We start from the raw sequence: 26,714 nt of genomic DNA on the forward strand, positions 1-26,714 counted from the left end.
CTGATTTCAGGTCCCTGAAGGGTTCGGGAGAAGAAGGCCACAGGTCTCCCAGCCTGATTGAGGGTCGCAGCTAAGGCAAAGTCTGACGCATCGCTTTCGACTTGAAAGGGAATGCGTTCGTCCACTGCACACACTGCAGCCCTTTCAATGTCCTATTTGATACTGGTGAAAGCCTCCCGAGCTTCAGCTGATAGTGGGAAGGACATCGATTTAATGAGGGGTCGGGCCTTATCAGAGTAATTGGGCACCCATTGGGCATAATACGAAAAAAATCCCAGGCACCTTTTTAAAGCTTTGGGATTGTGTGGCAGGGGCAGTTCCTTTAGGGGGCGTAATCGGTCAGGGTCCGGTCCAATTACCCCATCTTCCACCACACAGCCGAGGATACAGAGACGGGTTGTGTTGAAGACACATTTGTCTTCGTTGTAGGTTAGATTCAGCTTTAGGGCAGTTTTTAAAAATCTCGCAAGATTTAGATCGTGGTCTTGCTGGTTGTGCCCGCAGATAGTGACATTGTCCAGATAGGGGTAGATAGCTTGTAGTTTATTCTCGTCAACCATGCGGTCCATCTCACGTTGGAAGACCGAGACCCCATTTGTTACCCCGAAGGGCACTCTGAGAAAATGGTAGAGGCGTCCGTTCGCCTCAAAGGCGGTGTATGGGCGGTCCTCCGTTCTAATGGGGAACTGGTGATACGCGGATTTGAGGTCGATAGTTGAGAAGACTCAGTATTGCGCAATCTGGTTGACCATTTCTGATATGCGGGGTAAAGGGTAGGCGTCCAGCTGGGTATAAATATTAACAGTCTGGCTGTAGTCAATTACCATCCGTTTCTTTTCGCTATTTTTAACTATGACTAATTGGGCACGCCACGGACTGGTACTGCATTCAATAATGCCTTCCCGCAGGAGTCTGTCCACTTCCGCCTTGATAAAGTGTCTGTCTTCCAGACTGTACTGTCTACTTTTGGTCACTATGGGCCTACAGTTCGGAGTGAGATTAGCGAATAAAGAGGGCGGGCTGATTTTTAAGGTTGATAGGCCACAGACTGTGAGTGGCGGCTGGGACCCGCCATATGCTAGCGTGACACTTTCGTGGTGCCACTGGAAGTCCAGGCCCAAGATTACATTAACACAGAATTCTGGCATCACGAGGAGTTTAAAATCCTTGTAGTCCGTGCCTTTTACAGTCAGTGTTACCACACAGTAGCCCAAAATGTCCGAAGTGTGTGGCTTAGCAGCCATAGCAATTCTGCTCCGTGTAGGGGTTACCGTTAATGAGTGCCGCCGTACCAGGCTAGGGTGGATAAAACTCTCGGTACTCCCACAGTCAATTAAACATTTCGTTAAATTCCCGTTTACTTGTATGTCCATCATGGATTTTGTCAATGGGTGTGGCCTGGATTGATCCACCGTGATCGAAGCCACTGTTGGGCCCTGGGCGGCCGTTGAGTCGGGAAAAGATGGCGGATCCCAAGATGGCGGCCCGCACGGCACGCACGAGGCAGTGACGGAGTTGGAAATCGGATTCCCCCTGCAGACTTTGTTAAAATGCCCCTTTTTCTTACATTTGAAGCATGTAGCGTCCTTCGCTGGGCATCGTTGTCTGGGGTGCTTGGCCTGGCCGCAGAAGTAGCATTTAAGGCCTCGAGACATTGCCGCTGTAGTAGGACTCCTGGGTGGACTTCTGTGTGGGGACTCCGGCGGCGTAGAGCTGGTCTGAGACCTGGATGGGGAAGATGGCTGATTCCAAGATGGCGGCCCGCTCGGCGCGCACGAGGCGGTGAGGGCCGCATGGCCGGAAGAGTCATAGTCATAGAGTTTTACAGCACAGAAAGAGGCCCTTCGGCCCATCGTGTCTGCGCCGCCCATCCATCCCTGTCCAGTCTAATCCCATTTTCCAGCATTTGGTCCATAGCCTTGTATGCAATGGCATTTCAAGTGCTCATCCAAATGCTTCTTGAATGTTGTGAGGGTTCCTGCCTCTACCACCCTTTTAGGCATTGAGTTCCACATTCCAACCACCCTCTGGGTGAAATGGTTCCTCCTCAAATCCCCTCTAAATCTCCTGCCCCTTACCCTGAATCTATGCCCCCTTGTTATTGACCCCCCTACTAAGGGGAAAAGTTCCTCTTTGTCTACCCTATCTATACCCCTCATCATTTTGTACACCTCAATCAGGTCCCCCCTCAGCCTTCTTTGCTCCAAGGAAAACAACCCCAGCCTGTTTAGTCTTTCTTCATAGCTGAGGCGCTCCATCCCAGGTAACATCCTGGTGAATCTTCTCTGCACCCTCTCCAAAGCAATCACATCCTTCCTATAGTGAGGTGACCAGAACTGCACACAGTACTCCAGCTGTGGCCTCACCAGCGTTTTGTACAGCTCCATCATAACCTCCCTGCTCTTATATTCTATGCCTCGTCTAATGAAGGCAAGTATCCCATATGCCTTTTTAACCACCTTATCTACCTGTTCCGCTGCCTTCAGGGATCTATGTACATGTACACCAAGGTCCCTCTGACCCTCTGTACTTCCTAGGGTCCTACCACTCATTGTGTATTCCCTTGCCTTATTTGTCCGTCCAAAATGCATCACCTCGCACTTTTCAGGGTTAAATTCCATTTGCCACTTTTCCACCCATCTGACCAACCCGTTTATATCGTCCTGTAGCCTGAGGCTTTCCTCCTCGCAATTTACCACCCCACCAATTTTTGTGTCATCTGCGAACTTACTGATCATACCTTTTACATTCTCATCCAAATCATTTATGTAGATCACAAACAACAAGGGACCCAGCACCGATCCCTGAGGTACCCCACTGGACACAGGCTTCCAGTCACAAAAGCAACCTTCGACCATCACCCTCTGCCTCCTGCCACTCAGCCAGTTTAGGATCCAACGCGCCAAGGCACCCTGGATCCCATGGGCTCTTACCTTCTTGACCAGTCTCCTATGCGGGACTTTGTCAAAAGCTTTACTGAAGTCCATGTAAACCACATCCACAGCATTTCCCTCATCCACCCCCCTAGTCACCCCCTCGAAAAATTCAATCAGATTTGTCAGACATGATTTACCCTTGACAAAGCCATGCTGACTATCCCCGATTAATCCTTGCCTCTCCAAGTGGAGACTAATTTTGTCCCTCAGAATTTTTTCCAATAATTTCCCTACCACAGATGTTAGGCTCACTGGCCTGTAATTCCCTAGTTTATCCCTGCTACCCTTCTTGTATAATGGTACTACATTAGCTGTTCTCCAGTCCTCTGGTACGTCCCCTGTGGCCAGAGAGGTTCTGAAAATTTGTGTCAGAGCCCCTGCAATCTCCTCCTTTGCCTCCCACAGCAGCCTGGGATACATCTCATCCGGGCCTGGGGATTTATTCACTTTTTGGCCTGCTAAAACCGCTAGCACCTCCTCCCTCTCGATGCTAATATGTTCAAGTATGTCACAGTCCCCTTGTCCGATTTCTATGTCCGCATCGTCTTTCTCCATAATGAACACAGATGCAAAAAATTCATTTAAAACCCCGCCTACATCATCTGGCTCTACACACAGATTGCCACTTTGGTCCCTAATGGGCCCTACCCTTTCCCTGGTTATCCTCTTGCCCTTAATATACTTATAAAACATCTTAGGATTTTCCTTTATTTTGCTCGCCAGTGTTATTTCATGGCCCCTCCTCGCCCTCCTAATTTCTTTTTTAAGTATGCCCCTGCACTTTTTATACTCCTCTAGGGCTTCTTCTGTCTTTAGTCTTTTGTAACTGCCAAAAGCCCCCCTTTTATTTCTAATGCATTTTTGTATATCCCTTGTCATCCAAGGTTCCCTTTGCTTGTTGGTCCCACCCTTGACCTTTACAGGAACATGTTGGCGTTGTACTCTCTCTATTTCCCTTCTGAAAGTCTCCCACTGTTTTGATGTGGATTTTCCTATAAGTAGCTGCTCCCAGTCCACTTTAGCCAGATCCTGCCTTATCATATTAAAATCGGCCTTCCCCCAATTTAGAACCCTTATTTCCGGGCCGTCTTTGTCTTTTTCCATGACCACCTTAAATCTCACCGAATTATGGTCACTGTCGCCAAAATGCTCTCCTACTGATACTTCCACCACTTGCCCGGCTACATTCCCCAGAATTAGGTCCAGTACCGCCCCCTCTCTTGTAGGACTTTCTACATGTTGGCTCAAAAAGCTCTCCTGGATGCACTTTAAGAATTCTGCACCCTCTAAGCCTTTCACACTCTGACTATCCCAATTTATATTGGGGAAGTTAAGAGTCAGAGTTTTTCTGGGCCACGTCCAGCGATCGCGCAGTGGCCACTGCCTTTTTTAAGTCCAGGACCTCCTTCTCCAGCAGTCTCTGCCAGATATAATTCGATTTGAGGCCCGTGATGAAGGAATCGCGGACCAATTCGTCAGAGTACACGTTGGCCGTCACGGCCTTGCAGTCACAGTCCCGGACCAAGTCCTTTAGGCCCTGTAAGAAATCGTCCATTGATTCCTCAGGTCGCTGCCTGCGTGTAGCCAGCAGATGTCTGGCGTACACTTCGTTTACCGGCCTCTGGTGTTGGGCCTTCAGGATAGTGATGGCCTCCGTGTAAGAGGTGGCGTCCCGGATGAACGAATAAATCCGATGACTAACGCGAGTAGTCAGTAGACTCAGTTTATCTACCTCGCTAGCGGATGAGGCCCCCGCGAAGAGTTCAAAGCATTTGAGCCAGTGTCCAAATTGATTTGATGCTTCAGCAGAATGTGGATCCAAGTCCAGACGCTCTGGTTTTAGGAGTCGATCCATCCTAGTATTCTTTAGTGATTAAAATTGATGTGCCTTCAATAACCACAAAACTAGAAGTTATAGACTTAAACAAGTTGGCTTTTAATCACTAAGATCAGAGCTAACATCTCAACACGCCAACTGGTTCACAAGAATGAGTCATAGAGATCCTGGGATCTTTATGTAAGAGAAGTCAGGGGCGGAGCCAAGAGCCAAGACCTAGAACCTTCCAGGTTAGTCAGGAAAGAGGAAGTGAAACTATAGTGAACTATACACAGTGTGGGGGAGGGTAATATACATGAGTGCAAAACGAATACAGGAAATACAGGATCCAGACAAACAGATTTCATTACACAGGGTACTTAATTTGGATGATCAGCCATGATCGCATTGAATGGTGGAGCAGGCTCGAGGGGCTGAATGGCCTACTCCTGCTCCTATATTCCATGTTTCTCCCCCTCCCTCATTCCCCTCCCCCTCCCTCACTCCCAACCTCCCTCTCTCACCCCCTCCTCACTCCCCTCCCACATTCCCCTGCCTCATTCCCCATACCATCCCTCCCTCACTTGCTCATCTTCCCTATTTCCGCTCTCACTCACCGCTATCCCTCACTCCCCCTCCCTCCCTCACCCTCCTTCATTCCCCTCCGTCACTCCTCTCTCCCTCCCCCTCCCTCACTTTCTCTGCTCCCTCAACCTCCCCCTTTCACCCTCCCTCACTCCCCTCCTCTCCCTCCCTCATCCCCTACTTCATTCCACTCACTCCCCTCTTGCCTCCCTCCCCCTTTCTTCATAACTCTCCCGCCCTCTATCCTTCCCCCTCCCTCCTCAGTCCTCCTCCCACACTCCCCTCCCACTCCCTCAATCCTGTTCTTCTCTCAGTCCCTCCCTCACTTTCCTCCCACCCTCACTCCCTCACTCTACTCCCTCCCTAACTCCACTCCCTGCCCTGCTCCCCTCCCTCACTTGCACTCATTCCCTCACCCTCCCTCATTCCCCCACTACCTCATTCCCCTCTCTCATCCCACACACCCTCAACCTCCCCTTCACTCCGCCTCACTCCCTCACCTACCTCCACTCTCTCACGCCCTACCCTCCCTCACTCCCCTCACAGTCCCTCCCTCCCCATCCCTATTTCCCCTCCCTCACTCACCCTCGCTCCCCCTCCCCGCACCAGCACTCCTTCATTCCCCTCCCTCACTTCCCTCTCTCCCCCTCCCTCTCCTCCTTTGTTCCCGCAACCTCCCTCCCTCACTCATTCCCCTCCCACATTCCCCTCCCTCACTCCCCAGAAAACAGAGAGTGGGGATAAACGGATCTTTTTCAGGTTGGTAGGCTGTAACTAGTGGGATTCCGCAAGGATCAGTGTTGGGGCCTCAGATATTTACAATCGATATCAATGACCTAGATGAAGGGACCGAGTGTAATGTATCCAACTTGGCTGACAATACGAAGCTAGGTGGGACAGTAAGCTGTGAGGAGAACACAGAGTCTGCAAAGGGATATAGACTAAGTGAGTGGGCAGTAAGGTCTCAGATGCATCTGTCCATGACAGTATTGGGAGCAGTGACCACCGCACAGTCATTGTGGAGACGAAGTCCCGTCTTCACACTGAGGACACCCTCCATCATGTTGTGTGGCACTACCGCCGTGCAAAATGGGATAGATTCAGAACAGATCTAGCAGCTCAAAACTGGGCATCCATGAGGTGCTGTGGGCCATCAGCAGCAGTAGAATTGTTTTCCACCACAATCTGTAACCTCATGGCCCGGCATATCCCTCACTCTACCATTACCATCAAACCAGGGGACCAACTCTGGTTCAATAAGGAGTGCAGAAGAGTATGCCAGGAGCAGCACCAGGCATACCTAAAAATGAGGTGCCAACCTGGGGATGCTGCAACACAGGACTACATGCATGCTAAAAACCAGAAGCAGCATGCTATAGACAGGGCTAAGCGATCCCACAATCAATGGAACAGATCAAAGCTCTGCAGTCCTGCCACATCCAGTCGTGAATGGTGGTGGACCATTAAACAACTAACGGGAGAAGGCTCCATGAATAGCCCCATCCTCAATGATGGTGGAGCCCAGCAAGTGAGTGCAAAAGGCAAGGCTGAAACGTTTGCAATCATCTTCAGCCAGAAGTGCCGAGAGGATGATTGCAGAGGTGAGGTGAGAGTGACTGCCCTTGACATCAAGGCAGTGTTTGGCCGAGTGTGGCATCAAGGAGCCCTAGTGAAACTGAAGTCAATGGGAATCGGGGGGAAAACTCTCCACTGGCTGGAGTCATACCTAGCACAAAGGAAGATGGTTGAAGGTCAATCACCTCAGCCCCAGGACATCGCTGCAAGAGTTCCTCAATGCAGTGTCCTATGCCCAACAATCTTCAGCTGCTTCATCAATGACCTTCCCTCCAACATAAGAAAAGAAAGACTTACATTTACATAGCGCCTTTCATGACCACCGGACGTCTCAAAGCACTTTACAGCCAATGAAGTACTTTTTGAAGTGGAGTCACTGTTGTAACGTGGGAAAGAAATGGGGATGTTCGCTGATGACTGCAGTGTTCAGCGCCATTCACAACTCCTCAGATAATGAAGCAGTCCATGCCCGCATGCAACAAGACCTGAATGACGTTCAGGCTTGGGCTGATAAGTGGCAGGTAACATTCGCGCCTCAGAAGTGCCAGGCAATGACTATCTCCAACAAGCAAGAGTCTAACCACCTCCCCTTGACATTCAACGGCATTACCATCGTCAAATCCCCCACCATCAACATCCTGGGGGTCACTATTGACCAGAAACTTAACTGGACCAGCCATATAAATACGGTGGCAACAAGAGCAGGCCAGAGGCTGGGTATTCTGTGGCGAGTGTCTCACCTCCTGACTCCCCAAAGCCTTTCCACCATCTACAAGGCACAAGTCAGGAGTGTGATGGAATACTCTCCACTTGCCTGGATGAGTGCAGCTCCAACAACACTCAAGAAGCTCAACACCATCCAGGACAAAGCAGCGTGCTTGATTGGCACCCCATCCACCACCTTAACATAGAAACATAGAAGATAGGAGCAGGAGTAGGCCATTCGGCCCCTCGAGCCTGCTCCGCCATTCAATGCGATCATGGCCGATCATCCAAATTCAGTACCCTGTCCCTGCCTTCTCCCCATACCCCTTGATCCCTTTAGCCTTAAGAAATATATCCAACTCCTTCTTGAATATATTTAATGAACTGGCCTCCACCGCCTTCTGTGGTAGAGAATTCCACAGGTTCACCACTCTCTGGGTGAAGAAATTCCTCCTCATTTCTGTCCTAAATGGCCGACCATTTATCCTTAGACTGTGGCCCCTGGTTCTGGACTCCCCGACCATCGGGAACATCCTTCCTGCATCTAGTCTGTCCAGTCCTGTCAGAATTTTATAAGTTTCAATGAGATCACCTCTCATTCTTCTAAACTCGAGCGAGTACAAACCCAATCGACCCAATCTCTCCTCATACGTTATTCCTGCCATCCCAGGTATCAGCCTGGTGAAACTTCACTGAACTCCTTCCATGGCAAGAACATCCTTCCTCAGATAAGGCGGCCAAAACAGCACACAATACTCAAGATGTGGTCTCACCAAGGCCCTGTACAACTGCAGCAAGACATCCTTGTTCCTGTACTCAAACCCTCTCGCTATGAAGGCCAACATACCATTTGCCTTCTTAACCGCCTGCTGCACCTGCATGCTTACCTTCAGTGACTGGTGCACAAGGGCACCCAGGTCTCGTTGCACTTCCCCTTCTCCCAATCTATTGCCATTCAGATAATAATCTGCATTCCTGTTTTTGACACCAAAGTGGACAACCTCACATTTATCCACGTTATATTGCATCTGCCATGTTTCTGCCCAATCACCCAACATGTCCAAATCATCCTGGGGTTTCACGGCATCCTCCTCACAGCACACACGCCAACCCAGCTTTGTGTCGTCTGCAAATTTGGAGATATTACATCTAGTTCCCTTGTCTAGATCATTAATATATATTGTGAATAGCTGGGGTCCAATGACCGATCCCTGCAGTACCCCACTAGTCACTGCCTGCCACTTGGAAAAGGACCCGTTTATTCCAACGCTTTGCTTTCTGTCTGCCAACCAGTTCTCTATCCAAGTCAATACCTTGCCCCCAATCCCATGTGCCTTAACTTTACACACTAATCTCTTATGCTGGATCTTATCGAAGTCCTTCTGAAAGTCCAGATACACCACATCCACTGGTTCTCCCTTATCTATTTTACCAGTTACATCCTCAAAAAATTACAGTAGATTAGTCAAGCACGATTTACCTTTTGTGAATCCATGTTGACTTTGTCCAATCCTGTCACTGTTTTCCGAGTGCTCTGCTATTACATCTTTTATAATGGACTCTAGCATTTTCCCTGATGCGCTATCAATTACTCATAAAAGACTGAGAGTTAAGAGAGTAACTAAAGGCTTTTATTAGCAAAGAACAGAGCATGCCTCTCGTGGTTGACTGGGTTCCAAGAAGGCAGGGGGCTGCAGGTCAATCACCTTTATACCTGGGCCTGTGGGTGGAGCCAGCCGAGACATGTTGAGGCATGCATAGGTACAACAGTGTGTAACAACAACAACAACAACAACAACAATAACAGTGGTTTACCACATTCACCCCTTGTTTAAAATTGAGTCCGGCGGGGTGAAGTGTACTAAAGGTTCGTGTAAGTAAGTCTATCAGGTGGCCTTGTATGCCGTCCTGATCGTCGTGGTGGCGGCGGTGATGGTGCAGCATCCAACGTTGAATCTGGCGTCTCATTGAGTGGTTGGGTGGTCAATGACGGGTCCTGGGGCTGCGGCATGCCGTCTAGCGGGGTTGGGTTGTGGGTAGTGGTGGATGGCAATGGTAGTGTTTCAGGGGCACCCAAAGGTGCTAGATCTCGTGTGGGGGCTGTGTCCTCCCGCCCGTCTGGGTACGCTACGTAAGCGTACTGGGGGTAGGCGTGGGTAGTGGTGGGTGGCGAGAGAGGTGTTTCAGGAGCACCCGAAGGTGCGAGGTCTCGTATGGAGACTGTGTCCTCCCGCCCGTCCGGGTACACCACGTAAGCATACTGAGGGTTGGCATGGAGGAGGCTCACCCTCTCGACCAGGGGGTCCGTCTTATGGGACCTCACGTGCTTCCGCAGTAGGACGGGTCCTGGAGAAGTCAGCCATGTCGGTAACGAGATCCCCGATGTGGACTTCCTGGGGAAGGAGAACATTCTCTCGTGAGGGGTAGCATTGGTGGCTGTACAGAGCAGTGACCGAATGGAATGGAGCGCCGCAGGGAGGACTTCCTGCCAGCGAGAGGTCGGAAGGCCCTTAGATTTCAAGTTTAAAAGGACTGCCTTCCAGACCGTCGCATTCTCCCTTTCCACCTGGCCATTCCCCCGGGGGTTGTAGCTGGTGGTCCTGCTTGTAGCGATACCTCTCGAGAGCAGGTACTGCCGGAGTTCGTCGCTCATAAAGGATGAGCCCCTGTCACTATGAATATAGCTAGGGAAACCGAACAAGGCGAAGACGTCATTCAGACATTTAATGACCGTGGTACTGGTCATGTCTGAGCAAGGGATGGCAAACGGGAAACGGGAGTACTCATCAATTACGTTGAGGAAGTACACATTGCGGTCGGAGGAGGGGAGGGGCCCTTTAAAATCGACGCTCAGCCGTTCAAAGGGGCGCGTGGCTTTGATCAGGCTTGCTCTGTCTGGCCTATAAAAATGCGGTTTGCACTCGGCACAGATTTGGCAGTTCCTGGTCATGGTCCTGACCTCCTCGATGGAGTAGGGCAGGTTACGGGATTTGATGAAGTGAAAAAACCTGGTGACCCCCGGGTGGCAGAGGTCATTGTGGAGGGTCTTCAGTCTATCGACCTGCGCGTTGACGCATGTACCACGTGATAGGGCATCTGGGGGCTCATTGAGTTTCCCAGGCCGGTGCAAGATATCGTAATTGTAGGTGGAGAGTTCGATTCTCCACCTCAAGATCTTGTCGTTCTTGATTTTGCCCCTCTGCTTATTATTAAACATAAAAGCTACTGAGCGCTGGTCAGTGAGCAGGGTAAATCGTTTTCCGGCCAGGTAATGCCTTCAATGTCGCACAGCTTCCACAATGGCCTGGGCCTCCTTTCGACAGAGGAGTGTCGAATCTCGGGGCCCTGGAGGGTCCTTGAGAAAAAGGCCACAGGTCTCCCCGCCTGGTTAAGGGTTGCAGCTAGGGCAAAGTCGGATGCGTCGCTCTCCACTTGGAAAGGGATGGACTCATCCACTGCGTGCATTGTGGCCTTCGCAATATCTCCTTTTATGAGAGTGAAGGCTGCACAGGCCTCTGCTGTCAGGGGGAAGGAGGTGGACTTGATGAGGGGTCTGGCTTTGTCCGCATAGTTGCGCACCCACTGAGCATAGTACGAGAAAAACCCTAGGCATCTCTTCAGTGCTTTTTGGCAGTGGGGGAGGGGGAGCTCCATAAGGGGGCGCATCCTGTCGGGGTCGGGGCCGATGACTCCGTTCTCCACTACACGGCCAAGAATCGCAAGGCGCTTGGTACGAAACATACATTTGTCCTTGTTGTATGTTAGGTTCAACTGCTGGGCCGTACGGAGGAATTTCTCTCGATTAACATCATGGTCCTGCTGGTCGCGGCCGCAGATGGTGACGTTGTCTAGATAGGGGAAAGTGGCCTGGAGCGCGTTCTGGTCGACCATCCGGTCCATCTCCCGTTGGAAGACTGAAACCCCGTTGGTGACGCCGAAGGGAACTCTGAGGAAGTGGTAGAGACGACCGTCAGCTTCAAAAGCTGTGTACTGGCGGTCCTCAGCCCTGATGGGGAGCTGGTGGTATGCCGACTTCAGATCAATCGTCAATCGTCGAGAACACCCAGTATTGTGCTATCTGATTGACCATGTCAGATATGCGGGGGAGTGGGTATGCATCTAGCTGGGTGTAGCGATTGATCGTCTGGCTGTAGTCAATAACTAGGCGCTGTTTTTCGCCAGTCTTCACTACCACCACTTGTGCTCGCCATGGGCTGGTGCTACTTTCAATAATCCCTTCCTTCAGGAGTCTTGCTACCTCGGATTTAATGAAGCTCCTATCCCCGGCACTGTAACACCTGCTTTTGGTAGCGATGGGCTTACAGTCGCGGGTGAGGTTAGCGAACGAGGGGGGGGACTTTAAGGGTGGAGAGGCTGCAAATGGTGCGCGGCGGGCGGTTTAAAAGCTGCTGGCTGCAGACTGTGAGTGGGGGGAGGGGTCCGTCATACGCTAATGTGACACTCTTAAGGTTGCACTGAAAATCCAACCCCAGTAGAACGGCAGCGCAAAGATGGGGCAGGACCAGGAGTTTAAAATTTTTGTATTCTGTGCCCCTTACTGAAAGGGTCACTACACAGTAGCCACCGACGTCCGCTGACTGGGCTTTGGAAGCCAAAGAGATCCGATGTCGCGTCGGCAGTACCGGGAGAGAGTAACTGCGCACCGTGTCGGGGTGGATAAAGCTTTCCGTGCCCCCACGGTTCGCACGCGGCGCTGCTGGCGTTAGTGGTTTTACCTTTGCAGGCGCTGACATAGTGTCCTTTCTTCCCGCAGCCGGAGCAGGTAGCGTTTCTAGCCGGACAGCGTGCTCTGGGGTGTTTTGCCTGGCCACAAAAATAACATTTCTGTGCCTTGGACGTCGCAGCAGCAGTTGAAGGTGGCGGTCCCATGACCCAAGGTTGTGGCGTCCACGTTGCGGAGCAGTTAGGGGAGAAGGCGTCCATATTCCTGTGGGCCGCGTCGAGCGAGAGGGACACTGCCTTTCTCAGGTCCATTTCTCCCTTTTCCAACAGTCTCTGCCGGGAGTAGTCGGACCTTAGACCCGCAACGAAAGCATCTCGGATCAGTCCCTCCGTGTGTGCTGCGGCTGATGCTTCTTTGCAATCGCAGTCTCGGCCGAGTATCCGTAGTGCCCGTAGGAAGGCCTCCACCGATTCCCCGGGCTGCTGTCTGCGGGATCTTAAGAGGTGCCGGGCATAGACCGTATTTACCGGGCGTGCGTATTGCCCTTTTAGCAGACCGATAGCCGCCGCGTAGGTCGTCGCGTCCTGGATTATTGTATAAACTTGGTGGCTCACCTTTGAGGCCAGGATTTCCAACTTGTTTTCGTCCAGGGTCACGGTTGAGGCTTGCAGGTAGGCCTCGAAGCAACGCAGCCAATGCGCGACTTTGGTAGCCGAACCCGCTTCTTGGGGGGTCTAGGTCCAGGCATGTTGGTCTGAGGGCTCGCAGCAGCTCCTGTTGCTCAGCGTTTGGTGCAGCAGCCTGCTGTTCAGCGTTTGGTGCAGCAGCCTGCTGTTCCGCGTTTGGTGCAGCAGCCTGCTGTTCAGCAAATGTCGACATTTTGTTTTTGCTAATAAAATTGATGCGCTATCAATTACTCATAAAAGACTGAGAGTTAAGAGAGTAACTAAAGGCTTTTATTAGCAAAGAACAGAGCATGCCTCTCGTGGTTGACTGGGTTCCAAGAAGGCAGGGGGCTGCAGGTCAATCACCTTTATACCTGGGCCTGTGTGGGTGGAGCCAGCCGAGACATGTTGAGGCATGCATAGGTACAACAGTGTGTAACAACAACAACAACAACAATAACAGTGGTTTACCACATTCCCCACTACCGATGTCAGGCTTACCGGTCTGTAATTCCCCGTTTTCTCTCTACCACCTTTTTTGAATAGTGGGGTAACATTAGCTACCCTCCAATCCATGGTTACTGTTCCAGATTCCATCGAATGTTGGAAGATGATCAGCAATGCATCTACTATTTCTAGGGCCACTTCCTTAAGTACCCTGGGATGTAGATTATCAGGCCCTGGGGATTTATCAGCCTTCAATCCCATCAATTTCCCTAACACCATTTCCCTGCAAATACTGATTTCTTTCAGTTCCACACTTTCATTAGACCCTATGTTCCCCGGCATCTCTGGGAGGTTATCTGTGTCCTCCTTTGTGAAGACAGAACCAAAATATGTATTTAGTTGGTCTGCCATTTCTTTGTTCCCCATTATAAATTCCCCTGATTCTGACTGCAAGGGACCTACACTTGACTTCACCAATCTTTTTCTCTTTACATATCTATAAAAGCTTTTACTGTCAGTTTTTATTTTCCCTACAAGCTTACTCTGATATTCTATTTTCCCCTTCTTAATTAATCCCTTTGTCCTCCTTTGTTGAATCCTAAATTGCTCCCAATCCTCAGGATTATTGCTTTTTCCGGCCAATTTATATGTCCTCTCATTGGATCTTATGCTATCCCTAATTTCCCTTGATAGCCACGGTTGAGCCACCTTTTATGTTTCATTTTTGTGCCAAACTGGGATGAACATTTTCTGTAGTTCATCCATGCGGTCTTTGAATGTTTGCCATTGCCTATCCACCATCAACCCTTTGAGTGCCATTCCCCAATCCATCCTACCCAACTTGCGCCTCAGATCATCGTAATTTCCTTTATTTAAATTTAGGACCCTAGTCTCTGAGTCAACTACTTCATTCTCCATCTTAATGAAGAATTCGATCATATTATGATCGCTCCGACCCAAGGGGCCTCGTACAACAAGATTGCTAATTAATCCTTTCTCGTTACATAATACCCAGTCTAAGATGGCCTGATCTCTGGTTGGTTCCTCGACATATTGGTCCAGGAAACCATCCCGTAAACACTCCAGGAATTCCTCCTCCACAGTATTGTTACTAATTTGGTTAGCCCAATCTATATGTAGATTAAAGTCACTCATGATGACTGCTGTGCCCTTATTGCACGCTTCTTTAATTTCCCTTTTACTGCCATCCCCAACCTCCGCCTTACTGTTTGGAGGTCTATATACCACTCCCACTAACGTTTCTGCCCCTTGGTATTTCTCAATTCTACCCATACAGATTTCACATCATCAGAGCTAATATCCTTCCTTACAATTGTGTTAATCCCTTCTTTAACCAGTAATGCTACCCCACCTCCCTTTCCTTTTTGCCTATCTTTCCTGAATATCGAATACCGCTGGATGTTGAGTTCCCAGCCTTGGCCGTCCTTGAGCCACGTTTCCGTAATCCCAACCAAATCATATTCGTTTACCTCTATTTGCGCAGCCAATTCATCCACCTTATTATGAATGCTCCTCGCATTAAGACACAAAGCCTTCAGGCTTATTTTTTTAACGCTCTTACACCTATTAGAATTATTATTTACTGTGGCCATGTTTGATTTAAACCGTTGATTTCTCTGACTGCCACTTTTGTTTTTCTCCTTCCTATCTTTTGCTTTTATCCTTGTTTCCCTTTCCTCTGTACCCCTGCTCAGGATCCCAACCCCCTGCCATCTTAGTTTAAACCCTCCCCCAGAGCACTAGCAAACACTCCCCCAGGACATCGGTCCCGGCCGTGCCCAGGTGCAAACCGTCCGGTTTGAACTGGTCCCACCGCCCCCAGAACCGGTTCCAATGTCCCAGGAACTTGAATCCCTCCCCCTGGCACCATTCCTCTAGCCACGTATTCATCTGAAATATCCTTCTATTTCTACTCTGACTAGCATGTGGCACTGGTAGCAATCCTGCGATTACTACCTTTGAGGTCCTATTTTTTAATTTACCTCTTAACTCCCTATATTCAGATCTTAGGACCTCATCCCGGTTTTTACTTATATCGTTGGTGCCTATATGCACCAGGACAACTGGCTGTTCACCCTCCCCTTCCAAAATGTTCTGCAGCCGCTCCGAGACATCCTTAACCCTTGCACCAGGGAGGCAACACACCATCCTGGAGTCTCGTTTACGGCCGCAGAAACGCCTATCTATTCCCCTTACAATAGAATCCCCTATTACTATAGCTCTACCCCTCTTTTTCCTCCCGTCCTGTGCCGCAGAGCCACCCCTGGTGCCAGGGTGTTGGCTGCTGCTGCCTTCCTCTGATAAGCCATCCCCCCCAACAGTACTCAAGTGGTGTATCTGTTTGAGAGGGGGATGTCCACAGGGGACCTCTGCACTACCTGCCTGCGCCTAGTACTCTGCCTGTTGGTCACCTGTTCCCTTCCTGCCTGTCCAACCTCTACCTGCGGTGTGTCCAACTCGCTAAATGTGCTATTCACGATGTCCTCAGCATCGTGAACGCTCCAGTATGTATCCAATCGCAGCTCCAGCGTCGCAATGCGGTCTGTCAGTAGCTGCAGCTGGATACACTTCCTGCACACGTAGTTGTCAGGGACACAGGAAGTGTCCCTGAGATCCCACATAGCGCAGGAGGAGCATACCACGTGGCCGGGCTGTCCTGCCATGACTTACCCTTTAATCAATTGAAATTAAATTAAATCAATCAATCCCACCAATTACACTATAGTTAAATGGTTTACCAACAGTCCCCATTACACCAGAGAGACCTTAGTAACTATAAAACACAGAGTTAAAGATTAAAAAGAGCGAAATACCCACCAACCAATCACCTACCTGCTTTCTGGTGACGTCACACTTCAATTACTTTTTGCTTCTCTCCCTCCCTCTGAGCCCGGAGACTGGTATGCCTCACCTGGTCTCGGAGCCGCTTTTAAATACTGCCGCCTTGGCCGCCTCGTCCCTCGCAGGTCCGCCCGCCTGCCGCCGCTGCTCTGTGGCCTACCTGGTCTCGGAGCCGCTTTTAAACCGCCGCCGCTCAGCCGCCTCGTTCCCTCGCAGGTCCGCCCGCCTGCCGCCGCTGCTCTCTCCACATTCACTCCCTCCATCACCGGCGTACCGTGGCTGCAGTGTGTACCATCTACAAGATGCACTGCAGCAACTCGCCAAGGCTTCTTCGGCAGCACCCCCCAAGCCCGTGACCTCTTCCACCAAGGGCAGCAGACGCATGGGAACACCACCACCTCCAAATTTCCCTCCAAGTCAGACACCATCCTGACTTAGAAGTATATCGCCGATCCTTCATCATCGCTGGCTCAAAATCCTGGAACTCCCTACTTAACAGCACTGTGGAAGCACCTTCACCACACGGACTGCAGCGGTTCAAGAAAGCGGCTCACCACCACCTTCTCAAGGGCAATTAGCAATGGGCAATAAATGCTGGCCTTGCCAGTGACGCCCAGATCCCATAAACGATTAAAGAAAAATGATGGAGTATAATGTAGGGAAATCTGAGGTTATTCAATTTGGTAGGAAGAATAGAAAAACAGAATATTTTTTAAATGGTGAGAAACTTTCAAATGTTGGTGTTCAGAGAGATTTGGGTGTCTTCGTGCAAGAAACACGGAAAGCTAGCATGCAGGTACAGCAAGCAATAAGGAAGGCAAATGGCATGTTGGCCTTTATTGCAAGGGGGTTGGAGTATAAGAGTAAGGAAGTCTTGCTACAATTGTACAGGGCCTTGGTGAGACCACACCTGGAGTACTGGGCACAGTTTTGGTCTCCTTATCTGAGGACGGATATAATTGCCTTGGAGGCGGTGCAACAAAGGCTCACTAAATAGATTCCTGGAATGCGAGGGCTGTCCTATGATGAGAAACAATAATCAAGGAAAAAATTAACGGGCACTTGGAGAGGTTTAAGCTAATTAAGGAGAGCCAACATGGATATGTAAAAGGCAGATTGTGTTTGACTAATCTAATTGAATTTTTTGACGAAGTAACAGAGAGGATTGATGAAGGGAATGCAATGGATGTTGTCTACATGGATTTTTGGAAGGCGTTTGACAATGTACCACATAGAAGGCTGGTTAACAAAATTGAGGCTCATGGAATAGGTGGGTCAGTGGCAGCTTGGATAAGGAATTGGCTTAAGGACAGAAAACAGCGAGTTGTGGTAAATGGCTGTTTTTCAGACTGGAGGATGGTAGACAGTGGTGTTCCCCAAGGGTCAGTGCTGGGGCCACTGCTTTTTTGATATATATAAATGACCTGGATATTGGAATACAGAGTAGAATTTCTCAATGTCCCTGTAAATCATTGCAATGCTGCGCTCAGTCCCTGTAACTCATTGCAATGGGGGTGTGGCAAACAGTGATGATGAAATAAAAACAGAAAATGCTGGAAATACTCAGCAGGTCAGGCAGCACCTGTGGAGAGAGAAGCAGAGGTAACGTTTCTGTAGTATAAGTGCAGTGAGACTGTGGTGTATGTGCCTTTAAGAGCCCCTGTGTACTGTAATGCCGGTAATGGCCACTCGGGCTATATAAGCCTGTGTAGTGTTTTGTATCTTTTAGTTCACCTCCAGACTTTGTCCAGTAAACACCTGTAAACCAACTCCTGCATTCCGTGTCTTCATTAACACGCGGATACAACAGTGGCGACGAATTGGAAACGGACTTACCTGCAATTCGGCAGCACCTCAAGGACATCGATTCCTCAGACGAAGGAAGAAGAAAAAAAAAAGAAAAATACTGTGGTTTCACCAGCTAGCCAGGCTGGTGGCAGGTACTGCAATAATCCTTCCTGGGCGGCGGGCTGGGGCTCGATCGGCTGGCTCTACAGCGGGGACAAGCAGTGAAGGCGCAGGCAAACAAATACAAAGGTGGAGCACTCGGGAGACAGCCAGCTCTGCAAAGCACGTCGGCGTTCGGAGAGGGTGGTGAAAGTCCCAGAGAGTCCGGCGGGAACAAGTCTCCGACTATTAAAAATGTTTGTATAAAAAAAGAAAAAACCGCGGAGAACAGCGTTGTCAGCAGCAACAGCGGCGGGAAAGCGCGGGAGGCGCCATTTTTTTTCAGCAAGGAAGAAAGGAAAGCGCGGGAGACGCCATTTTTTTTCCCAGGATACCTAAGACTGGCAACATTACTACTTTCGATAGTGATGTAGAGGATTGGGCCACATATGTGGAAAGAGTGGAGGTATATTGCACAGCGAATGAAATAAAGAATGATAAAAGGCATCGGTACTTCTAAATCTAATGGGCGCAAGGACATACAGGCTGTTATGAAACTTAATCACTCCAGCCAAACCGATGGACAAGAATTTTAAGGAGATTGCTGATACCCTACACTGCCAATTCGGGGCAGGACTGGCAGATTCTCTACGAGACAAATTCGTCTGCGGTCTCCTAAGTGAAGGAACACAAAAAAGGCTACTTTCTGAGAAAGATTTGACACTGGACAAGGCTTTCAGTGTAGCTGTATCATACGAAGCAGCAGCAAGAGGAGCTGCAGAGATACAGCAAAAGCCACAAGACTTCGGCATCCATGAAATGACACGGGGTTTCGAGAGATGTTATCGCTGCGGCAGATCCACCCATGACCAGAGGGACTGCTGGTTCAAGGACAAAGCATGCAGGCAATGCGGAAAGATGGGACACATTACACGTGTATGCCGATCTGGAAACAAAAAATCCACTGACAGAAAAAAAATCAATAAGGAAAAGTACAGAAAGGTACAAATGATGACGGACAGTAGCTCCGAAGACCAGAAGAGCGATAGCGACTCCGGAAACAAGAGACTAAGCTCTCTCAAATTACATAATGTAATTGCCAAAGAAGATTACCAGACCATTTGGGTTACCCTCACGATAGCGGGATCCCCAGTTAAAATGGAGCTAGATACAGGATCAGCTCTGACCGTCATAAGTAGACGGGATTACGAGCGGCTATTTCCGCATATACCTTTGAAAGACACATCCATTATCTTGAAAACATATACGGGGCAGAAAGTATACCCCAAAGGGAAAATAAAGGTGCCTGTTGTATACAACGGCAAGGAAATACAGAAGTTGTATTTATACGTTCTGCAAGATGGTGGTCCACCACTGTTGGGACGTGAATGGATCAGGAAGATACATTTGGACTGGCACTCCATTCAGGCACTGACGGTGACCAGTAAGAAAAAAAATGATGATGACATCATACCTGAACGATTAAAAGACATCTTGGCCAACTCCAAAGAAGTGTTCCAACAGGAACTAGGAACCTTGAAAGGCGTCACCGCCTCAATAAAGGTGGAAGATGCGGCAATTCCCACATTTTTTAAGGCAAGGCCGGTGCCATACGCAATTCGTCCAGCAGTCGAGGCAGAGCTGGAGAATTTGGAAAAGGCAGGCGTGTTATCCAAGATAGATGGGAGCGAGTGGGCAACACCCATCGTCCCGGTCATGAAGAAAACGTTGAATAATGATAAATCTGAAGAACAGAGAAAAATTCGCATCTGTGGGGACTTCAAGGTGACTGTAAACCCAGTCCTTCACACGGTACAGTATCCTCTTCCGAGGATAGAAGATATTTTCGCCTCACTATCCGGAGGGAAACGTTTCACAAAAATTGACTTGGCACAGGCATATCTACAGATGGAGGTTGAGGAGGCCTCTAAAAAGTATCTCACAATAAACACACACAAGGGCCTGTACCAGTACAATCGACTGGTTTTCGGAATAGCATCAGCTCCAGCTATCTGGCAAAGAGCTATGGAACAAGTCCTGCAAGGGATTCTTCGGACTCAATGCTACCTAGACGACATCCTTGTAACAGGAGAAAATGACAACGAACACCATGCCAATTTGGAGAAGGTGCTCACTAGGCTGAGAGAACGGGGCCTACAAGCAAACCGCCCCAAGTGTGAATTTTTCCAGAAACAAATATCATATTGTGGCCACATAATTAATGAAGAAGGGTTGCATAAGTCCCCTGAGAAAATTGAAGCGGTCATAAAAGCACCAGCACCTGAAAATGTCTCACAATTAAGGTCGTTCCTGGGATTGATAAATTACTACCATAAATTTTTACCGAACTTGTCAATTGTTCTGCACCCTCTTAACGAACTGCTACAAACGGGAGTAATTTGGAAATGGTGCGAGGACTGTAAACGTGCCTTCCATAAATGTAAAGGCTTGATCACGTCCAAGGAAGTTTTGGCTCATTACAACCCATCACTGCCAATCAGACTGACGTGCGATGCATCCCCTTACGGTGTAGGAGCGGTATTATCACATAGATTCCCTGATGGCTCAGAACGGCCGATAGCTTTTGCGTCACGCTCATTGAACTCAGCTGAGCGTAACTATGCCCAGATCGACAGGGAAGCACTCAGCCTGGTATGGGGAGTGAAGAAATTCAACCATTACCTACACGGACAAAAATTTACCTTGTTGACTGACCATCAACCCCTCATCTCCATATTCAACCCTAAAAAGGGTGTTTCCATTATGACAGCACAAAGGCTACAGAGGTGGTCCCTTTTCCTAGGGGCACACCGATATGACATAGAATACAAAGGATCAAAACAGCATGGGAATGCTGACGGTTTATCGCGTCTACCGTTGCCAACGGTAGAAGAAGCACCTACAGTGGACCCAGTGGAAATGTTCCACTCTACCATAGTAGAATGTCTACCAGTAACAAATTCTGCCATTGAAAAGGAAATGAGAAATGGCCCGACTCTCTCACGAGTCTACAATTTAACAGTGAAGGGATGGCCAGCACATGGCGAACCACTGTTGCCAGCATTCTTGCAAAGAAGAGAACAGCTGTCAGTGTGCCGAGGAACCTTGATGTGTGGATCCAGAGTGGTGATTCCACCCAAACGCCAGGGTAAAGTGCTAAAGGAGCTTCACGAGGGGCATCTGGGTGGAGTGAAAATGAAGAACCTAGCCAGAGCGTTTGTGTGGTGGCCAGGTATCGATGGAGACATCGAAGAAATGACCAAGGGCTGTCTAGGATGCCAGAAGGTCCAAAATGCCCCACCACAAGCCCCTCTACATCCATGGGAGTGGCCCTCATCTCCATGGCAAAGGGTACACATCGACTTTGCTGGTCCATTTATGGACTCAATGTTCTTAATCGCGGTTGATGCACACTCCAAGTGGCCGGAGGTAATAAAGATGTCCTCCACCACCACGGAAAAAACCATCACAGTATTAAGGACCATATTTGCCAGGAATGGGCTGCCTGAACAGATCTGTTCTGATAATGGACCACAATTTGTGTCCGAAGAATTCAGGAAGTTCTTAAAAAACAATGGGGTTAAGCACTACACGTCCGCCCCATACCATCCCGCCACCAATGGATTGGCTGAAAGGTTTGTCCAGACCTTCAAGAAGGCCATAAAGGCCATGGGTAATGAAGATATAAATCTACAGCATAAGGTAGATAACTTCTTGTTTGCATACAGGAATTCAACACATATGGTTACAAACCAGACTCCCGCCATGATGTTTTTCAATAGAAGACTAAGATGCCGGCTGGATTTGATCAAGCCAAACATCAGAAGGGACGTAGAGAACCGGCAATTTCAAGGCATGAATGAAAGGCCAACTATAACCTTCCAGATAGGTCAACAAGTTTTGGCCAGGGACTACCGTACCGAGAAATGGCAGCCTGGAACTATTTGCACACGACGAGGACCGCTGATGTATACCGTGGACATTGGAGAAAGCATAATAAGGCGCCATGCTGACCAGATCATAGAGTCATCCGAAAAGGGACAACCTACACCACAACTCTATACACCTGATGATGAAGCAGAGATACCCATAGTATCTACCTCCGATCCGGTGATGCTAGAACCAGATGAACCCGACACTGGCATTCCAGCCGAATCGACCTTGCCAAAAGAACCTACTACACCACTGAAAACTACTACACCACCGAGGCGTTATCCGGACCGAGTCAGGAAGCCTCCAGAGAGACTGACTTATAATTGATTAACTGCAGCAATATGTAGATTATTGTTCTTGTAAACATGTTAAATAACAATTACTTAAAATCATATGTACTGGTTGTCTAAAAGGGGAGGAATTGTGCTCTATGTGCCTTTAAGAGCCCCTGTGTACTGTAATGCCGGTAATGGTCACTCGGGCTATATAAGCCTGTATAGTGTTTTGTATCTTTTAGTTCACCTCCAGACTTTGTCCAGTAAACACCTGTAAACCAACTCCTGCATTCCGTGTCTTCATTAACACACGGATACAACAGAGACATCCTTGCTCCTGTATTCAAATCCTCTTGCAATGAAGGCTAACCTACCATTTGCCTTCCTAACTGCTTGCTGCATCTGCATGTTTGCTTCCAGTGACTGGTGTACAAGGACACCCAGGTCCCTCTGTACATCAACATTTCCAAATCTATCACCATTTAAATAATACTCTGGCTTTCTGTTTTTCCTACTGAAGTGGATAACTTCACATTTATCCACGTTATACTGCATCTGCCATATATTTGCCCACTCACTCAACTTGTCTAAATCGCCTTGAAGCCTCTTTGCATCCTCCTCACAACTCATAATCCCACCTAGTTTTGTGTCGTCAGCAAACTTGGAAATATAACATTTGGTTCCCTCATCCAAATCATTGATATATATTGTGAATAGCTGGGGCCCAAGCACTAACCCTGCGGTACCCCACTGGTCACCGCCTGCCACCCCGAAAAATATTCATTTATTCCTACTCTCTGTTAACCAATTTTCAATCCAAGCCAGTATATTGGCCCCAATCCCATGTGCTTTCATTTTGCACACTAACCTCTTATGTGGGACTTTATCAAAGGCCTTCTGAAAATCCAAATACACCGCATCCACTGGTTCTCCCTTATCTATTCTACCAGTTACATCCTCAAAAACTCCAGTAGGTTTGTCAAACATGATTTCCCTTTCATTAATCCATGTTGACTTTGTCTAATCCTGTTGATATTTTCTAAGTGTCCTGTTATCACATCCTTTATAATAGACTCTAGCATTTTCCCTGTTTTCTCTCTCCCTCCTTTTTTAAATAGTGGGGTTACATTTGTCACCCTCCAATCTGCAGAAACTGTCCCATAATCTATCGAATTTTGGAAGATGACAACCAATGCATCCACTATTTCCATGGCTACCTCTTTCAGTCCTCTGGGATGCAGATTATCAGGCCCTGGGGATTTATCAACTTTCAGTCCCATTAATTTCTCCAGCACTATTTTTTTACTAATACAGGTACACTATCCCTTATCCGAAAGCCTTGGGACCAGCTGAGTTTCGGTTTTCGGAATTTTTCGGATTTCAGAAGGTATTATTATAAGACTGGGAAATTTGTATTTAATATAAATTTTAAAAGTTCAGGCTACCTCTTGCGACTGTTCCGTGTCTCATTCCCCTTCCTGCTTCTCTGGAAAGCCGGATATCGTCTGACTCCTACTAAGCTGGCCCGCAAATCAGGTCGGGGGTCGGGTCGGGTCGGGGGGGGAGGAGAAAAGAATATCGGACGGGCCGCGGTTCGGGTCGGGTGGGGGGGTGGAGAAAAGAATATCGGACGGGCCGCGGTTTGGGTCGGGTCGGGTCGGTGGGGGGGGAGAAAAGAATATCGGACGGGCCGCGGTTCGGGTCGGGTCGGGGGGGGGGGGGGAAAGAATATCGGACGGGCCGCTGCACCTATCGGACGGGCCGCTGTATTGTTGGGTTCACTCTCCCGGTACCTCCTTCACACTGCCCGGCTCGGCCTGCAATCTCCTACCCAGGAGGGAACTCTGTGACCCTCTGCCCTGCTCAGCGTAAGTCGTGCGCCACTCTGGTCATGTCGTGCGCACGACTTACGCTGAACGAAAAAACTTTTGGTTTTTAGAGGTTTTCGGAAGTTCGGATAAAGGATAGTCTACCTGTACTAATTTCCTTTAATTCCTCCTTGTCACTAGACCCTTGGTTCCCTAGCATTTCTGGGAAGTTATTTGTGTCGTCTTCCGTGAAGACAGAACCAAAGTATTTGTTTAATTGCTCAGCCATTTCCTTGTTCCCCATTATAAATTCTGCCATTTCTGACTATAACATAGAAACATAGAAGATAGGAGCAGGAGTAGGCCATTCGGCCCCTCGAGCCTGCTCCGCCATTCAATGAGGTCATGGCTGATCATCCAAACTCAGTACCCTGTCCCTGCCTTCTCCCCATATCCCTTGATCCCTTTAGCCTTAGGAAATATATCTAACTCCTTCTTGAATATATTTAATGAATTGGCCTCAACTGCCTTGTGTGGTAGAGAATTCCACAGGTTCACCACTCTCTGGGTGAAGAAATTCCTCCTCATCTCTGTCCTAAATGGCTTACCCCTTATCCTTAGCCTGTGACCCCTAGTTCTGGACTCCCCCGCCATCGGGAACATCCTTCCTGCATCTAGTCTGTCTAGTCCTGTTAGAATTTTATAAGTTTCAATAAGGGACCTACATTTGTTTTCACTAATCTTTTTTTCTCTTTTTTCCAGGAAACCATCCCGTATACAGTCCAGGAATTCCTGGAGTGTATACAGGATGGTTTCCTGGACCAATATGTCGAGGAACCAACTAGAGATCAGGCCATCTTAGACTGGGTATTATGTAATGAGAAAGGATTAATTAGCAATCTTGTTGTGCGAGGCCCCTTGGGTCAGAGCGATTATAATATGATAGAATTCTTCATTAAGATGGAGAGTGAAATAGCTGACTCAGAGACTAGGGTCCTGAATTTAAATAAAGGGGACTACGATGGTATGAGGTGCGAGTTGGGTAAGATTGATTGGGGAATGACACTCAAAGGGTTGACGGTGGATAGGCAATGGCAAACATTCAAAGACCGCATGGATGAGCTACAGAATTTGTTCATCCCAATTTGGCATAATAATAAAACAAAAAAGGTGACTCAACCGTGGCTAACAAGGGAAATTATGGATAGCATAAGATCCAAGGAGAGGACATATAAATTGGCCAGAAAAAGCAGTAAACCTGAGGATTGGGAGCTGTTTAGGATTCAACAAAGGAGGACAAAGGGATTAATTAAGAGGGGGAAAATAGAGTATGAGAGTAAGCTTGCACGGAACATAAAAACTGACTGTAAAAGCTTTTATAGATATGTGAAGAGAAAAAGATTGGTGAAGTCAAGTGTAGGTCCCTTGCAGTCAGAATCAGGGGAATTTATAATAGGGAACAAAGAAATGGAAGACCAATTAAATACATACTTTGGTTCTGTCTTCACAAAGGAGCACACAAATAACCTCCCAAAGATGTCGGGGAACATAGGGTCTGATGACAGGGAGGAACTGATAGAAATCAGTATTTGTAGGGAAATGGTGTTAGGGAAATTGATGGGATTGAGGGCCGATAAATCCCCAGGGCCTGATAATCTACATCCTAGGGTACTAAAGGAAGTGGCCTTAGAAATAGTAGATGCATTGCTGATCATCTTCCAACATTCTATAGACTCTGGAACAGTACCCATGGATTGGCGGGTAGCTAATGTTACCCCACTGTTCAAAAAGGGTGGTAGAGAGAAAACGGGGAATTATAGACCGGTAAGCCTGACATCGGTAGTGGGGAAAATGCTAGAGTCCATTATAAAGGATGTAATAGCAGAGCACTTGGAAAAAAGTGACCGGATCGGACAAAGTCAACATGCACTTACAAAAGGTAAATCATGCTTGACTAATCTACTGGAATTTTTTTGAGGATGTAACTGGTAAAATAGATAAGGGAGAACCAGTAAACATAGAAACATAGAGATAGGAACAGGAGTAGGCCATTCGGCCCTTCGAGCCTGCTCCGCCATTCAATGAGATCATGGCTGATCTTCATCTGAGATCTTAGCTGATCTTACCAGTTCAGTACCCCGTCCCCGCCTTTTCTCCGTAACCCTTAATCCCCTTAGCCTTCAGAAATATATCCAATTCTCTCTTGAAAATATTTATTGAATTAGCCTTCACAGCCCTCTGTGGCAGGGAATTCCACAGGCTCACCACTCTTTGAGTGAAGAAATTCTTCCTCATCTCTGTTTTAAATGATTTGCCCGCTATTTTTAGACTGTGGCCCCTGGTTCTGTGCTCCCCTGCCATTGGAAACATTCTCTCTGAATTCAGCCTGTCCAGGCCTGCCATAATTTTATATGTTTCGATGAGATCCCCTCTCAATCTTCTAAACTCCAGTGAGTACAAGCCCAAACTATTCAATCTCTCCTCGTAGGTCATTCCCGCCATTCCAGGTATCAGCCTGGTGAATCGCCGCTGCACT

The sequence above is a fragment of the Somniosus microcephalus genome, chromosome 1 (genome assembly GCF_052327205.1).
Source record: "Somniosus microcephalus isolate GS21.2 chromosome 1, FLI_Smic_1.0, whole genome shotgun sequence".
NCBI lineage: Eukaryota > Metazoa > Chordata > Chondrichthyes > Squaliformes > Somniosidae > Somniosus > Somniosus microcephalus.